The sequence below is a fragment of the Bubalus bubalis genome, chromosome 17 (assembly GCF_019923935.1).
Source record: "Bubalus bubalis isolate 160015118507 breed Murrah chromosome 17, NDDB_SH_1, whole genome shotgun sequence".
In the NCBI taxonomy this organism is placed as follows: Eukaryota; Metazoa; Chordata; class Mammalia; order Artiodactyla; family Bovidae; genus Bubalus; species Bubalus bubalis.
In genome coordinates, this window is record NC_059173.1 from 67,242,191 (window position 1) to 67,260,648 (window position 18,458).

The window sequence follows — 18,458 nt, forward strand, 5'->3', positions numbered from 1 at the left end:
AATGAAGCACAAGCTGGAATCAAGATTCCCAGGAGAAATATCAGTAACCTTAGATATGTAAATGACACCACTCTTGTGGCAGAAAGTGAAGAAGAACTAAAGAACCTCTTGATGAAAGTGAAAGAGAAGAGTGAAAAAGTTGGCTTAAAACTCAACATTCAGAAAACTAAGATCATGGCATCTGGTCCCATCATTTCATAGCAAACAGATGGGGAAACAATGGAAACAGTGACAAACTTTATTTTGGGGGGCTCCAAAATCACTGCAGATGGTGACTGCAGCCATGAAATTAAAAGACGTTTACTCCTTGGAAGGAAAGTTATGACCAACCTAGTCAGCAAATTAAAAAGCCGAGACATTACTTTGCCAACAAAGGTCCATGTAGTCAAAGCTATGGTTTTTCCAGTGGTCATGTATGCATGTGAGAGTTGGACTATAAAGAAAGCTGAGCGTGGAAGAATTGATACTTTTGAACTGTGGTGTTGGTGAAGACTCTTGAGAGTCCCTTGGACTGCAAGGAGATCCAACCAGTCCATCCTAAAGGAAATCAGTCCTGAATATTCATTGGAAGGACTGATCCTGAAGCTGAAACTCCAATACTTTGGCCACCTGATGCAAAGAACTGACTCACTGGAAAAGACCCTGATGCTGGGAAAGATTGAAGACGGGAGGAGGAGGGAACAACGTGGATGGCATCACCGACTCAGTGGACATGAGTCTGAGTCAACTCTGGGAGTTGGTGATGGACAGGGAGGCCTGGCATGCTGCAGTCCATGGGGTCTCAAAGTGTCAGACACAACTAAGCAACTGAACTGACTGAATGCATAAAGAAAGAAAGAAAGATAGTGAAGTCACTCAGTCGTGTCCGACTCTTTGCAACCCCATCGACTGTAGCCCACCAGGCTCCTCTGTCCACGGGATTCTCCTGGCAAGAATATTGGAGTGGGTTGCCATTTCCTTCTCCAGGGGATCTTCCTAACCCAGGGATCGAACCTGGGTCTCCTGCATTACAGGCAGATGCTTTATCCTCTGAGCCACCAGGGAAGCCCATAAAACTTAGCAAATGATAGTTTGAATGGAAAATTTTGAATGGGTGAAAAATACATATGGTAGAACATTTTTCAACCAAAAAAAAAAAAAAAGAGAGAGAGAGAGAGATCATTATGTAAATTGAATGACTGTGCAATGCAGCTATAGTTTAGAGTTTTTTCCCCTCCTTTTCTTACCAATCTCTTTCTGATAACAGCACTTCTTTTCTTTGGACAATCAGTCTCAATCCTGTGTGATCCTGGTGGGAATGTGCCTTGTGATGACGCAACCTGATCTCTGCCAACTGGTGAGCATATGACCCAGCTTGGTCTACTGACCATGTGACACCCCCCGGGCATGGTAATCGGTCAGAGGAAGGATACATTTTTCTTGTCTGACCAATTTGAGTCATTTCCTGGACTTGTCCAAAGTGAAGGTGCCCACTAAGTCGCTTCAGTCATGTTTGACTCTTTGCAACCCCATGGACTGTAGCCCACCAGGCTCCTCTGTCCATGGGATTCTCCAGGCAAGAACACTGGAGCGGGTTGCCATTTCCTCCTCCAGCGGATCTTCCCAACCCAAGGACTGAACCCACTTTCCTTACAACGACCTGCATCGGCAGGCGGGTTCTTTACCACTAGCACCACCTGGTAAGCCCCGGAGTGCAGGCAGACAGACACACTCTTCCTTTTGGATGACCTTGGATTATTGGTGGATTCTTAGGGCAGAGGGGAGGAAGGAGGCAACATACAAAGAGAAACAGAATTAATTTTTTAAAAAGGTCTAAGGACATCCTCCAGATCCCTGGATGTAGCCCTACCTAAAGCCCTTATACTTCTCACTTACATGAGTTTTCCTGACACATGGTTGAGAATGACGGTGCCGATTTGAGTTGGGATTCAGTCTTTAGCATTTGTGTCCTCACTGGTGCAGAAATAATTTCTGTACAGTATCTTTGGTGACCAGAATACTTTTTAAAATCTGGATCAGACATGTCACTTCCCTGTTGGGAATCTCGCAACAGCTTCGCATTGCTCTGAGACCAAGAATCTCCTTACCATGTCCTGTGTCCTTTTACTCACATGCACACCCACACCATACTGCCAAGTCACAACACAGGACCACGATGAGTTTTCTGTACGTACACATAAGCTTACATTAAGATATGTCAAAAATCAGATACTGTAATAAAAGTGCTTGGGAGTATTTGTCCCAATGCTACAGCCAAGTGCATAAGAAAAAGGGCCTCTTAGTTATTATCTGTAATATGGGAGTAGTTAATTGAGAATAAAGAGGCTAAAGCACAGGAATTCTACTACTTTTAATTTTAAGTAGTATTTACAATTTTTAAAATTTAGCATCCCGCAAAAGGCTAAGGTGATCCTATCTGGTTTTTAAATACAGAAAAATCACTTTTCTCTTTATTTCCAGTCCTCTCCTGGCTTTTTCATACGTGTAGACCTTGATGCTTCTACCCTCTCAGAGCCCTCACAATCACGCTCCATGATTTGAGATTTTCACCAATTTTTCAGCCACCAAATCTCACTTTGATGGATAACTTCATCCACTTTTTCCACAAATAATTATGGAGTGCCTGTATGTATTAGGTCCTGGGCAGAAATAAGGCATTCTGCCCCTCTTGAAACTTACAGTTTACTGAGAGGAACAAGCAAAAACAAGTGAACAAACAAAAATTGGTCCATGCGGTCTGACACGACTGAGCGACTTCACTTTCACTTTTCACTTTCATGCGTTGGAGAAGGAAATGGCAACCCACCCCAGTGTTCTTGCCTGGAGAATCCCGGGGACGGGGGAGCCTGGTGGGCTGCCGTCTGTAGGGTCGCACAGAGTCAGACACGACTGAAGCGACTTAGCAGCAGTAGCAGCAGGGAGAAAAAAATTAGGTTTTTTTTGCAAAGATGATCAGGGAAGGTCCTTCTGAAAAGGTAAGTGGGGATATGAAGCATGAGGAAAAAACAGGGTTTGTTTGAGGATTATTACAGCTGGAACATCACAAGCAAGATGCTAAGTGATGCATATGGTTAGATGATGTCAGATCAAGCACAGCCTTTACAGGTTGGCTTTTATTTAAAGTACAGTTTGAAACAACTGAAAGGTTTAAATGTGGAAAGTGGCATATCTTACTTACTTTTATTTTTGCTTTACTCTTTCCCTTTATTTTGTTGTTGTTCAGTTGCTAAGTCGTGTCTGACTCTTTGCGACCTCATGGGCTACAGCCCACCAGATTCCTCTGTCCTCCAGGATCTCCTGGAGTTTGCTCAAATTCATGTCCATCTGGAGAAGGAAATGGCAACCCACTCCAGTATTCTTGCCTGGAGAATCCCAAGGATGGGAACCTGGTAGGCTGCCGTCTATGGGGTCACACAGAGTCGGACACGACTGACCCAACTTAGCAGCTTATCAGCATGTCCATCAAGTTGGTGATGCTATCTAACCATCCGATCCTCTGCTGCTGCCTTCTCGTTTTCCTTCAATCTTTCCCAGCATCAGGGTCTTTTCCAATGAGTCAGCATTTCACATCAGGTGGCCAAAGTATTGGAGCTTCCTTGCCGTCCAGGGTATTCTCAAGAGTCTTCTCCCGCACTAGAAGTCAGAAGCATTAATTCTTTGGCATTTAACCTTCCTTATGAATCAAATCTCATATCTGTACATCATTACAGGAAATCAGTTTTCAAAATAATGAGTGGGTTCATTAGTATCAAAAAGGTAGAAACTTTAAAATCTGTTTGTTCATATTCACAAAATATCTGGTTTAGATTTTCATTGGGATTTTGTTGAATCTATAGTTTGAGAAAAACTGCCATCATGAGTCTTCTTGAAAACATTGGGGCTTCCTGTCCATGAAAGTAGAATGTCTCCCTCTTTATTTAGATATTTCATTTCATTCATCAGAGTTTTGTGGTTTTGCTTATATAGATCTTGAACATATTTTTTAAATTTATACCTAAGTATTTCTTTTGGTGTTAACATATATGGCATTGTGTTTTTAGTTTCAAATTTATAGCTGATATATAAGAAACCATTTGACTTTTATATATTAAACTTGTATCCTACAACTTTGTTATAATCATAAATTAGTTCCAAAAGTTCTAAAAATTATTTTTGAGATTTTCTATGTAGATTGTCATTTAGTATCCTTCAAAAGTTTTGGTTTTTTTAAATGTATCATTGTAAGTTTCACCTTGATCTGTTTCAATATCTTGCAGTTCTTTTTATCAGCATATGACTGTCCCATGTGGGGCCAGTGGGCATCGAGTTAACCCTTGAGTCCTTTTGACATGTCCTCAGAAGTCTTAGTTGCTTCACTGTTACTGGTATGGCAAGATGTTCCAGGCTAATCTTTCATATTTCTTGCCCCAGATTTGTAAACAGCTTATTCTGCAAGGAGCCCTAATTTTTTTTTATTGGTAGTTCAAGTAGATTACCACACTACCTCCTAACCAGTTTCTCCAATTCCACTCAACTCACTTGTATTCCATTCTATATTTAAAAGCAAGATTGAAAATAAATAAATAAATAAAAGATAGCAAGGATGAGTTTAAAACACACCCAGAATTGTTACTTCTAAATACCATTTCCCAATAAAAGGTTCCTTGGAGAAAAGACTCAATAAAAACTTCCATGTTTTAGGTGAAGACTGATTGAATGTATTGAGATTAGAATAATGAATATTCTGGGAAAGATTTGAAACAGGATATTAAATCACTATTTTCAGATTGCCAGTGGTCTAAATTTTATTCAAAAGATATTGTATAAACAGTGTTTCAAGAAATCCTATACACTTAGTGTTTACATAGCTTTGTATACTCTTCCAGTCTTTGTTGACTAAATCTACAATTCAAGAGTTGCAAACAGTATGTTCATTTTGCTTCATGGCCTGCATTTTTTCACGTAGACAATTTTAAACCTCATCACTTTAAAATATACTCAGTTATATGCCAGATAGTAACTCATTTAATAATTCTCTTATTTGGGGTTGGGTTGCTTCTGATTTTTTGTTGTTGTGTCTCAGTTAAGACTCTGGTTATAAGCAACAAAAAGTGATTCAAGCCGCTTTATGTTGAAAGGGTTATTATAAAGATGAGAGGTGTGTCATGGAGTCAAAGGGAAAAAATGCAGTTCGGGCGTCTGGAAGAAGCCAGAAAGCTGTCAGTCTGTTCTTTGTTTATCTCCACATTTCTTGATGAATCTGCTTCATTCTTCTTTCTCCTACCCTGATTATCTCTCCTTATAGAGGAATAGAATTATATCATGGCCCACTTCATTTTACCACCCTGACCATCTACAAAGACTGACCTGTATTCTGCTTCCCAGTTCCATATCCTAGCTTGCATTAAATCCATCTGGTTGATCAGGAGGTGGGTTTATCCAAAACAGACATGGATGCCAGGGTCCCTGTGGGTGGGGAGTGGAGGAGTTCCTTGAGAAGAAGGGATAATTTATGGGTTGGGTTGACCCCTAAAATGTGACTAATTGGTGTAATTATTATAAAATGAAATAATTAATTATTAAATGATTAAAATTATTTTTCTTTGTCGTTGGAACCTGTTCTTCAAAGTGGACTTACTGGGTGTCAGAGTGAACGTGACTTATTTTAGTCAGTGTGATCTGGGCCATGCTGATGACAGGAGGGTGAGTAAATCAGGGTGCTGGGAAATCCTGGTCTGGTGCCCTTGTGAACTGCGTGTGAAGAAGTTCTTGCTTATCTTCATGATATGGCTTTTAAGCCACTGCCTGTCCCTCCCTGCCCCAGTAAGCACTAGAATCAATATACTTTCTTTGCATTCTTTATTTGGTGAGGGGGAGTTCAGTAGTATTTACTGAACAGAAGAAATGAGGGCACAATACAAAATGGCAATTCTCATGTAATAACATCACATTCTTTTTTTTTAATTTTTTAAAAATTAATTTATGTATTTTACTTTACAATATTGTATTGGTTTTGCCATACATTGACATGAATCTGCCACGGGTGTACACGTGTTCCCTATCCTGAACCCCCCCTCCCACCTCCCTCTGCATCCCATCCCTCTGGGTCATCCTGGTGCACCAGCCCCGGGCACCCTGTATCATGCATCAAACCTGGACTGGTGATCTGTTTCACATGTGATAATTTACATGTTTCAATGCCCTTCTCCCATATCATCCTGCCCTCGCCCTCTCCCACAGAGTCCAAAAGACTGTTCTATACATCTGTGTCTCTTTTGCTGTCTTGCATACAGGGTTATCGTTACCATCTTTCTAAATTCCATATATATGCGTTAGTATACTGTAACATCAGAGGAGGCAATGGCACCCCACTCCAGTACTCTTGCCTGGAAAATCCCAGGGACGGAGGAGCCTGGTAGGCTGCAGTCCGTGGGGTCGATAAGAGTCGGACACGACTGAGTGACTTCACTTTCACTTTTCACTTTCATGCATTGGAGAAGGAAATGGCAACCCACTCCAGTGTTCTTGCCTGGAGAATCCCAGGGACTGCAGAGCCTGGTGGGCTGCCGTCTGTGGGGTCACACAGAGTTGGACACCACTGAAGCAACTTAGCAGCAGCAGCAGCAGCATACTGCAACATCACTTTCTTAAAGGGAGTCAAGAAGTTGCAAATTAATTTCTTCTCACAAATAATACTCCTCCATCCTTTCATCTTTCCCATTGGTCCCATTTTCCAACCCTTTTCAGATTTTTCTGGACTTTGCCACCCTCTCTCTTTTTCCCCTCAGTCTAAATATCTGAATACTTTCCATCCAGAATGCAGTTCTAAGAAATACTTACTGTCTTAAACTGTCAATTCCTCTGAGCAAATGTTAACTTTTGAGGATATGAATTACCTAAGTACTTTACATGTTTTTGCATTTTTAACAAAATTATAATTTTTAAATTGGGGCCAGGATTTTAACCTACCTTTCAATTCATTAATTCATGAGTTTAGGAACTGGAGTGGAGTCAGTACAAGAGTGCAGGCAGTAGAGGGAAGCATGGGCTACAGAAAACCAAGACCAAGGATGACCCAGGGTGATACTGTCCTGGCTAATCAAGCTTGCTGCTGCTGCTAAGTCACTTCAGTCGTGTCCGACTCTGTGCGACCCCATAGACAGCAGCCCACCAGGCTCCCCCGTCCCTGGGATTCTCCAGGCAAGAATGCTGGAATGGGTTGCCATTACCTTCTCCAATGCATGAAAGTGAAAAGTGAGAGCTAAGTCGCTTCAGTCGTGTCTGACTCTTCGTGACCCCATGGACTGCAGCCTACCAGGCTCCTCTGCCCAAGGGATTTTCCAGGCAAGAGTACTGGAGTGGGGTGCCATTGCCTTCTCCTGATCAAGCTTAGACGACCATAAAAGGGGCCGCATGCAGGAGGAAGCAGAGTGAAGCATATGACTGACCTAGAGTGAATCCAAACTGGGACCTCTGGGCAGGCAAACTAACTACTGAAACTAAGGATCCTGAGTCGGCAAGAAGGCAGAGCTTGGGGTCCAAGGGTCCAATGAGGGTCCGAGGAGTGAATGAAAAGCACATCCAGCTCAGTGGACCAGAAGGATGACCAGAGAGATTTGATTCCATAATCAGCATTGAGGGAAGTTTTTTCCATGTGCTTCCAATACATTCAGTTCAGTTCAGTTCAGTCACTCAGTTGTGTCCGACTCTTTGCAACCCAATGAATCGCAGCACGCCAGGCCTCCCTGTCCATCACCAACTCCCAGAGTTCACTCAAACTCACGTCCATCAAGTCAGTGATGCCATCCAGCCATCTCATCCTCTGTCGTCCCCTTCTCCTCCTGCCCCCAATCCCTCCCAGCATCAGGGTTTTTTCCAATGAGTCAACTCTTCGCATGAGGTGGCCAAAGTATTGGAGTTTCAGCTTTAGCATCATTCCTTCCAAAGAACTCCCAGGGCTGATCTCCTTCCTAATGGACTGGTTGGATCTCCTTGCAGTCCAAGGGACTCTCAAGAGTCTTCTCCAACACCACAGTTCAAAAGCATCAATTCTTCAGCGCTCAGCCTTCTTCACAGTCCAACTCTCACATCCATACATGACCACAGGAAAAACCATAGCCTTGACTAGACGGACCTTTGTTGGCAAAGTAATGTCTCTGCTTTTTAGTATGCTATCTAGGTTGGTCATAACTTTCCTTTCAAGGAGTGAGCGTCTTTTAATTTCACGGCTGCAATCACCATCTGCAGTGATTTTGGAGCCCAGAAAAATAAAGTCTGACACTGTTTCCACTGTCTCCCCATCTATTTCCCATGAATGACCCAAACAGCCTTTTTTCTTTACTTTATTGTAATGTTCCCTTATTGCTTATTTAAAATTACTCAGTTCACAAGGGCACCGTCAGAGCACGATTCTTGATTCCAAGTCAGAAGTTCCCCCTGTTTTGTTTTTAAATGCAAGTGACAAGGGCTGACATAGCCTGGCGCGTGTCCCTGCAAGAGGGGCTCTGCAGGTGCCGTTGGCTGGGGCTGCCGTCCAGTCGGGGCCGGGGCCCCTGGAGGCCCCTCAGTCCCCCAGGTGCAGTGGGGCGGGCTGGGGGCCTTCCACTAGACCCTGCATCATTTTACACACTCCCACCTCAGTTTAAGGGTATAAAAGAAGTGGCAGCTGGTTTCTGAGTTTGCAGGGAAAAGTGCTAAAAGCAATCAAGCAGTTGGGAAATCGTCTTGAGGTTCATGGAATGAACTAGGCATTGATTTGTAAGAGAGGGGCTAATAACTGTTCCCGGAACACTCCACCAGCACGTTAGAGAGATGTTGGCCATTTGTTTGCAAAAATTCAAAGAACAGCAAAAACCACTCTAGCAGTTTAAGGGGAATGCTGTGGGCAAAAATTACAAAAGAGGAGTGAAAGGGGGAGGGCACGAGGGCCATTAAGCAGCTGTCTGTTAGGGGAGATTTAATTTAAAATAAGATAAACACCCATTGTGCTATGAAACAAATATTTCTGCCACATTTCCATCCCTGCCTCCTTACGCAGCTTTCTTTCGGACTTTGCTAGAATGTAGGATGGAAAACCAATGTGAAGCTCAGATGGAATAGGACTTGATCCCCTTCATCAGTACAGAGGGAAGTATTTGGCATGTGTTTTCAATACATTATAATTCCCTAAAATTGCCTCTTTTCTTCACTCTATTGTAATTTACCCCCATGTTGCTTTATTTAAATTGTATAATTCATAAAAGATTAAGGCTTGCTCCTTAATGAATATGCTCAAATTTCTCACTTAACATAGAATTGCATGTGTTTCTGTCTTTGTTAGTGACTAGCCCCCCATGAATACTTAATTCTTAATAAATACTAAGCGGTGTACTTTCCTTTATGTTTTTGGCTAGAAATTATATAATCAGGCATACTCTCAAATTTTGTACCTTTTTGGATTATATGCTTTTTGTGATAATGAATTAAAATAGATTTATATTCAAATGCTCCCTTGAATTCAAAATAGAGAGGAAGGGATTCTAGGATCTTCAAAACACTAGAAAAATGTAGCTCTTCAATGGAATTGCATCAGGTGAAACCTGGAGAGTAAACTGAAGACTGTTCTTCTGACCATAAACCCTGGAAGTGGAGAGAGAACTTTTAAAATGGAGGAATATCTCAGACAAGGTATTATTAACGCTTAAATGATAGTCATTTCAATTATTTCAGGTTATGTATAATAACATGAATCCATCAAAATGAACATAATGGGCTCTGATAAACTAGATGGGACTACAATTTTTCAAAGCAGTGAACTTCAACTTGTATATATTTAGGAGAAGTTTTAAAAATATGCCACTGACCTACTTTCAGATGTGGACTCACAAATCCCAGGCCCCTAGGAGAGTAAGAAGAAAAGTTACTTGCTTATATTCTGCAATTTATTACACTAATTTATGGTCCTTCAAGTCTGGGCAGGGGATGGGCTGTTCTTGTTTTATAGAAGAACCTTTTTGTCCTTTGTTGGGGATGTTTCCAGAAATTTAACAATTGACTCTAATAGAATCTTATGAATAAAACTAATGAAAACATGAAGAAATGAACTCTAGAGACCAAACATACAGTAGCTTATTGTTCACTCTCTGGAGAATAGAAATACCTTCCCTCACAAGGTACAATGGTGCAAAGAGGAACTAACACTTGGGCTTCAATGAGCAAGGCCTTCAGGGTCAGGAGGAGGTCAGTACTGCTGACCTGAATCTGGTCAGTAAGAATAAACCGCATCGACAGGTATAAGCAAAGAGGGGACGTGTCTTTCAGCTTTGGCTGTGTTCAGATGATCTTCAAAGTTGTTTACAGAGAGAAACAAGTTACAGATCCAATTCTCTATCCGCTGACCCACCTCCATGATTTTTGAAAGGGTTATATATATTGAGTCGTGCTTTCTCTTTCACTAAAGCCAATCCTTATTTTGCCTATTCTCATAGATCTTAGGGAGTAAGAAAGGAGAGTTGGTCTAAATGAGATACCTAGATGGTTTTTAATTACAAAATTCTTCATTGCATCAAGACTTTTATTGGAGTTGCAATCACAGAGACACTCAGAGCAAACCAACACCCACCCCCCCTGCCACACCCCAGCTCATGGGTCTCAGTTTTCTCATCTATGAAGCGAATAGTGCATGGATCAGTGTTTACCCAATTGGCCACCGGGTGTAGAACCGATGATTTTAGGTGATATGTGAATAATTGCTCTAAGTTATGTATTTATTTTTAACTTTCAAAACACATGATGTTTATGAATATTACTGGTTAAAGTAGATACTGAAGTCTGTGAAAGAAAAATATCAAGTAAATGATATAAAATAGTCATAAAATAGTGACATGTTATTTTTGAATGAGTAACATCTGGAAAATACTAGACTGGATGATCCCCAAGGTATGTTTTAGCTCTGACTCTAAAATGTCTATAATTGTTAAGTCCTTGTTCCAAACCTTGCTCACGTTAATGATACTAAAGAAGCCAAAATTAAATAAAACAGATGAAAGTTAAACAGCAGAAGTGCAGAGGGCTTAGGTAATTCTCAGACTTGAGACTCACTCCAAAATTAAAACTGGATACATTTCCTTTGATTTTGACATGGAATTTTAACAATATTGTCTAAGCAACTCCATGCAACACTTTCATAAAAGCCTTTTAGAAAGCCCCTATCTTGAATTATAAATTCTGTAATTGTGCCCCAAATGTTTATGGTATGATCAACACTGGTGTCCTAGAAGAGTTGCAAACTCTGCTGTGGTTGTCCTTTAACTGCTTCTTGGAACAGAAACATACATACTGACTTCATTTATCGAGTGCCTAGCAATGGCCTTGCACTTGGTAAACTTTATCTTGTGTAATCCTCACAACAACCCCACAGATTCCTATTTTCAGGTTAAGAAACTGCAGCTCTTCGAGTTTCCTAACTTACCCAAGGGCTCAGAGCTAGTCTGTGCTGAGAATTTTTTAAAATGCTACCCCAGTCTGTCTCATTTCTAGGCACACACTTTTTCTGCACCATAAAAGCTTCATGTTGGAAATTTAAAGAACATCCCTCTCCCTCTCTACATGTGAAGTAGACAGGCCTTTGGACTTGATCAAGAAAAGCTTGTGGAAGAACTCACATTCCTGAAGTGTGGGCCAGAGACTTAGGCTGAAGTAGTAAGTACAGGGTGGATTATTTCAAAGAAATGTGACCCTCAGGCGTAGAAAACAAATCTGTGATTACCAGAGAGGAAAGTGGAGGGCAGTGATGAATGGGGAGATTGGGACTGACCTATACACACAACTGTTGGAGAAGGAAATGGCAACCCACTCCAGTGTTGTTGCCTGGAGAATCCCAGGGATGGGGGAGCCTAGTGGGCTGCCGTCTATGGGGTCGCACAGAGTCGGACACGACTGAAGCGACTTAGCAGCATACACACAACTAAACAGATCACTAAGAAGGACCTACTGTGAGCACAGGGAGCTCTGCTCCATACTCTGCAATGGCCTGTATACGAAAGGAATCTAACAAACAGTGGGTATATACAACTGATTCACTTTGCTGTACAGAATAAACTAACACAACATTATAAATCAACTATACTCCAACAACAACACAATTTTTTTAAAGAAAAGAACTGTGATCCTGATCTGTGCCCTCTCCCTCTTGATGGTTTCTGCCTCCTGCCTGGTCCCCGGATTGGAGACCCCCTCCTCTCTGAGCCTCTGCAGATAACCAGCCCCGGGCCTCTCCGCTCCGGCCAGCCCGCGGGAAAGCTGGCATCTTTCGTGACTATGGTAGAGCCTTATCAGGCCACAACCCAGGGGTGAGCCTCTTCTCTCCCCGCCGCTCCACCAGCTGATAACTTTCAGCAGAAAGTGACCACGCTGTCTGCCAAACTCCCACAGATCACCCCTTGACCTTTCCTCCCCTTTTGTCCTCAAGGAATTCTCTTCAGAATGCTCTAAGAAAGACCAGCTCTCCATTCCTTTTCTTAGAGAATTCTCTCTGTCATCCAAAAACAATGTGGGAAAGAGCTGAAGTTATAAGACATGTCCCCTTTATCCTTCTGGGAAAGTTCTCATATAAATTCACTTAAAAAAAAAAAAAAAAAACAAAACTACAGTAAAAGAAATATCTTATCAAGTGAGGAAATAAAACCGAAAACATTTACAGTATTTGGAAAACAGTCTTAGTCATAAAGGTCTGAGGAGAGAAGGAAGCTCCCTCTAAGCCTACTTTGTTTCAAACACAAAGGCTTCAGTTACAGGCAGCTGACAGGTGCCCAGAGCAGTTGCTCAAGGGCCAAGAGCCCAGCAGAGAAAATATGGACATGAGTCTCCATTTAATCCTGTTCCCCATTGTCTCTGTTATCAGCACCTTTCCCATTTAAGGTGAGTCCTAAAGGAAACAGTGTCCTCAGAAGACCTCTCTAAGGCCCAGCCAACCCATCTGTTAGTCTGTCCATGGGACTGCTGGGCTCCCTGGTGCGTCAGTGGTAAAGAATCTACATGCCAACGCAGGTCAGTTCAATTCAGTTCAGTCGCTCACTCGTGTCCGACTCTTTGCGACCCCATGAATTGCAGCACGCCAGGCCTCCCTGTCCATCACCAACTCCCAGAGTTCACTCAAACTCACGTCCATTGAGTTGGTGATGCCATCCAGCCATCTCATCCTCTGTCGTCCCCTTCTCCACCTGCCCCCAATCCCTCCCAGCATCAGAGTTTCTTCCAATGAGTTAACTCTTCGCATGAGGTGGCCAAAGTACTGGAGTTTCAGCTTTAGCATCATTCCTTCCAAAGAACACCCAAGGCTGATCTCCTTCAGAATGGACTGGTTGGATCTCCTCACAGTCCAAGGGACTCTCAAGAGTCTTCTCCAACACCACAGTTCAAAAGCATCAGTTCTTTGGCGCTAAGCTTTCTTCACAGTCCAACTCTCACATCCATACATGACCACAGGAAAAACCTTAGCCTTGACTAGACGGACCTTTGTTGGCAAAGTAATATCTCTGCTTTTCAATATGCTATCTAGGTCTTTCCATCCAAGGAGTAAGCGTCTTTTAATTTCATGGCTGCAATCACCATCTGCAGTGGTTTTGGAGCTCATAAAAAGTAAAGTCTGACACTGTTTCCACTGTTTCCCCATCTATTTCCCATGAAGTGATGGGACCAGATGCCATGATCTTCGTTTTCTGAATATTGAGCTTTAAGCCAACTTTTTCACTCTCCTCTTTCACTTTCATCAAGAGGCTTTTTAGTTGCTCTTCACTTTCTGCCATAAGGGTGGTGTCATCTGCATATCTGAGGTTATTGATATTTCTCCCGGCAATCTTGATTCCAGCTTGTGTTTCTTCCAGCCCAGCATTTCTCATGATGTACTATGCATATAAGTTAAATAAGCAGAGTGACAACATTGATGTACTCCTTTTCCTATTTGGAACCAGTCTGTTGTTCCATGTCCAGTTCTAACTGTTGCTTCCTGATCTGCATATAGGTTTCTTAAGAGGCAGGTCAGGTGGTCTGCCTGTTTCAGAATTTTCCACAGTTTATTGTGATCCACACAGTCAAAGGCTTTGGCATAGTCAATAAAGCAGAAATAGATATTTTTTCTGGAACTCTGTTCCTTTTTCCATGACCCAGTGGATGTTGGCAATTTGATCTCTAGTTCCTCTGCCTTTTCTAAAACCAGCTTGAACATCTGGAAGTTCACGGTTCACGTATTGCTGAAGCCTGGCTTGGAGAATTTTGAGCATTACTTTACTAGTGTGTGAGATGAGTGCAATTGTGTGGTAGTTTGAGCATTCTTTGGCATTGCCTTTCTTTGGGATTGGAATGAAAACTGACCTTTTCCAGTCCTGTGGCCACTGCTGAGTTTTCCAAATTTGCTGGCATATTGAGTGCAGCACTTTCACAGCATCATCCTTCAGGATTTGAAATAGCTCAACTGGAATTCCATCACCTTCACTAGCTTTGTTCGTAGTGATGCTTTCTAAGGCCCACTTGACTTCACATTCCAGGATGTCTGACTCTAGATGAGTGATCACACCATCATGATTATCTTGGTCGTGAAGATCTTTTTTGTACAGTTCTTCTGTGTATTGTTGCCATCTCTTAATATCTTCTGCTTCTGTTAGGTCCATACTATTTCTGTCCTTTATCGACAGAAAAGCGGGTTTGATCCCTGGGTCAGGAAAATCCCCTGGTGGAGAGCATGGCAACCCACTCCACTGTTCTTGATGGAGAATCCCAAGGACAGAGGAGCTTGAGGGCCAGTTTTGTGGGTCAAATCCACCAAATAGCAATCCAACCTATACTTTCCCTTCCCATCCAGGGAGGGACAGCTTTGTCTTATGCTTCGTCTCTACTCATTTGCTTTTCTGGGGCACCTCTCCTGGATCATTCATTTGCAGGCCAGCCCCACACCCAGGGGCCATCTTTAGTTTGGCCTGATCCCTGCAACGCAGTCTGGGCAGGAGCTCCGCCCAGTGGCCCCTGTCCTTGCCCTGCTTGCTTGGGAGGGGACTGGAACTTAACCAGGAGTGTCTCCTGAGAAGAGTAGGGGCAGGATGTTCCTCAGGGAATTCCTTCCATTGAACAGTCTCTGGGCCCCAGAGCCCACTTTGTTCATGCATACACCCTAAAACACAGACCACCTCACCCTTGCTACAGACAAAGCGGCGCACCGGCATTTTCTGTCTTAATTTTCTTCTATTTCACATTTTTAAATGCTGGTAAGTACCCACTACATTTATTCTGTGACCCACTAATGGGTCATGACCTACTTTTAGAAATACACTCAGAGAAGACCTTCTGAATATATCCTTTGAATACAAATGAAAACTCTCCTGAGTGTCATGACCCAGTCCTTCTGGCCCTGCCCCGCTCCCTCTGTCGCTCTGACTCAGGGCGGTGTCCTGATGGAGGGGCCTTCATCAGTGCTTTGCTCACCTTGACCAGCCTTGCTCACACCTCCACTCCCCAGCCCTGAGCCAGGCTTCCTGTCCAGTTTCTTGCCCCTTGAAAATGTGTGCTTGGTGATGACATGAAACTGCAGCTTCAGAGGTTCATCTCTTTGCCATTTTAATGATTTCATATTTTAACCCAGTTTTGAAAATGTAAGATGTATTTGGTACGGTTTATCTTAACAAATAACACCACCCACAAGGGAGCCCAAGTACTAACATCGTAACTGTCAGTTTTGAAAGAGATTGAGCTTGAGAAATGGCAAAATTACACTTCCAAAGTGTAATTCTTCAACATCTGTTCTATTCTCCATGATTTAAAAAAAATCAGATTATTTCTTCATAGCTTTTATTATAGACTCCGTTATTTATTGTTGCTTATTTGATTAATCACAATGTCCTCCATGTGTCCAAGTTCAATGAAAGCAGAAACTATTTAGCTCACTCCCCAGTACCTAGCCCAATACTTGCTTTATAGTAGGTTTCAATAAATGTTTCCTGAATTAATAAATGTATGTTTCCTTTAAGAAGACTTTGGTAAGATTTCTTTCTGTGCAAAGGCTTTGAAATTTGTCTCATGTCTTGTAAAGTAAAATACTTCTTGTGAATTTGTCATAGAATCAAAAAATGGATGTACAAGCCTATAGGTCTGAGTTATCCTTAAACTCCCAACTGGAGCATAATCTTACAACTTCCTAGTGATAATAGCTGCATCTGTTACTTTCTTTGTGGCAACTCTAGGAGGTGGGTATTGCTATTACCCCATTATACAGAAGGGGAAATTGAGGCTCAGAAGGGCTTAATCTCGGTCTCTAGATTCTAAGCCACTTGCTTTCATGCCACTCTTTTTACGCAACATCTTGTTATCTTTCTTTAAAAGTGTTTTTTCTCTGTGTCCTTCTGAGAACCTTTTGTACAAAGAGAACATTAAAAGATGTCATGGAAAAGGAATGAGCTTTAAAAATCAAGTTATTAAAGAAAGGGAATGTGTAATGTCATAATGGAGTGGCTTCTTAAAGATATTTACGCACATTTTGAATATGCCATTTGAAAAATGTGTCTTTTCTCAATGCAAATACATGAACAACCTTTCAAAATAGCATCATTATTGCCTGATCTTAGGTTATATTCTTTCAAATATAAATGGATGTCACAATAACTGAGAGAAGTAGCTGGTTCTACAATAAAACAGGTTTTAAAATAAGGAATAAGAAATAACAATTTGACTAGCGTGGTAAAAAAGATGTTTTAAACAGTTTTGTAAAGGTAAAGGAGGGAGATTTTATTTGTCTAGAAGTTAGTGAATAATTTCTACACTGGAGCATGGAAAAGGTTCTTGAGATATATTTTAATCTGAAAGCTCTCTGCCTCTTATTTTGTCAATTCCTCTAATTGAATGGGTAGAATGTGTAAAAGGTTTTCCGTGGGGTTCAGAGGAACATAGTGTAAGTTTTCTGAATTTTAGAAAAGCAGGGGTAATTTTTATTACTTTTCTTAAGGTTATTGGTATTTCAGAAAGACACCTATCCTGATACTGTTTTGCCTCTCATAATCGATAACCGCAGTGGCTTGCTTTAAGAACTTGGTCGGCAACGGACACAGTGACCACTCAAAGTTCACAGCAAATGCTTAGGGAGTAAAAACGGATGTTGCCATTGCCCTCAGCAAGCACCGGGCTGAGAGGTGTCAGAGACAATTGATCTGCGTTCCTTCTGCCCCTCCTCTTCCCTGGCTCCGCCCCACCTTTGACCTCAGGAACTAAATCGAGATTCTTTCTGCTGGCTCATGGCAGGAGGGTGCCCGTAATGAAGTAACAAAGTATTAGCTGATAACATTAAGGCAACAGCTCCCCTGGACTTCCGCCGGCAGCCAGTACAGCTGGGGCTTGGACAACGGCCAGGGAGGCCATGGCGGGCCTGCCCCTCCGAGAAACAAACCCCCGGGACCACGTGTAGGTGCAAAAGTCACAGAGGGAAATGAGGCAGGGAAGTAATTCAGCCTTGAGCGCCAACTCTGGTCTCGTCACCAAGAAGAAGGTAGGGAATAAGATGAGAAATAGATTTTAGAGTGACATACTGGTTATTTGCTAATACTGAAGGAAGGGTGGGGAAAGAATTGCACACACTTAATGAAAAATACCTGCGACTGGTCCCCCCGCACTGCCCCTGGCTGTGGTTTAGGGGCAGCCTCTGTCTGGCCTAAGGAGTGCTCATCTACCCAAAAATATGTAGCCGTTGAGCAGAAAGTACAGAAACCTGAGTTCCTTTCTTTCCTTGTCACATGAAATACATTTTTTTATTCTTTTAGAAGAAGATAATATAATAGCAATATAAACATTATAATTTTTTTAAAAACCATATAAATGCCATAACTGGAACAAAACTTCATTTTTGAACATTACCTCCCACGTGAATAGTTCAAATATAGTTGCACACATAGTGTGTTTATACAGAGATACTATGCAGAAATATTTAACAATAAATAAATCCACCCACTTGAACAAAAACCTGTTCTTTGACCTGTTGACTGAAATTTACTACATATTAATACACTGCCAAATCCTTTATGTCACAAGTTCTGCCTGAACTCTTCTATTCCTCTTTCCTTCCAGGAATGACGGGTCCTACAGGACCGTAGACGCTGTGCTTGACTTTTGGACTGGTGCTCTCAGTGGAATTTTAGTTCGTAAACTAAACTTTATACACAGCTAGACTAAACAGAGCAATTAGAAGCACTGGACCTTTGGGTTGTCCCAGCTTTCCATGTGGCTTCAGGTTCTACCACATCATTAACATTTCCCCTGTTGACAAGAGGGATTGACTCCACCTTCTCAAACACTCTCCTGACTCCACATCCTCCTGGGGCCCCTCCTACTTCTCCAGCCACCCTTCCTTAGGTTTCTTTGATGACTTCTCTTCATTTTTATTTTATTTTTTATTTTTATTTAATGTTGGAGTGCAGTTGATGACCAATGTTGCATTACTTTCAGGCATACAACAAAGTGATTCAACT

The 18,458-nt window shown here is 42.0% G+C and overlaps 1 non-coding gene across 1 annotated transcript; it reads right to left on the bottom strand.

Moving 5' to 3' along the window:
- Positions 1 to 971: 971 nt before the first annotated feature.
- Positions 972 to 1,044, bottom strand: TRNAY-GUA. Its single transcript has one exon. It is a non-coding gene; the product is annotated as a tRNA-Tyr (tRNA).
- Positions 1,045 to 18,458: the final 17,414 nt, after the last annotated feature.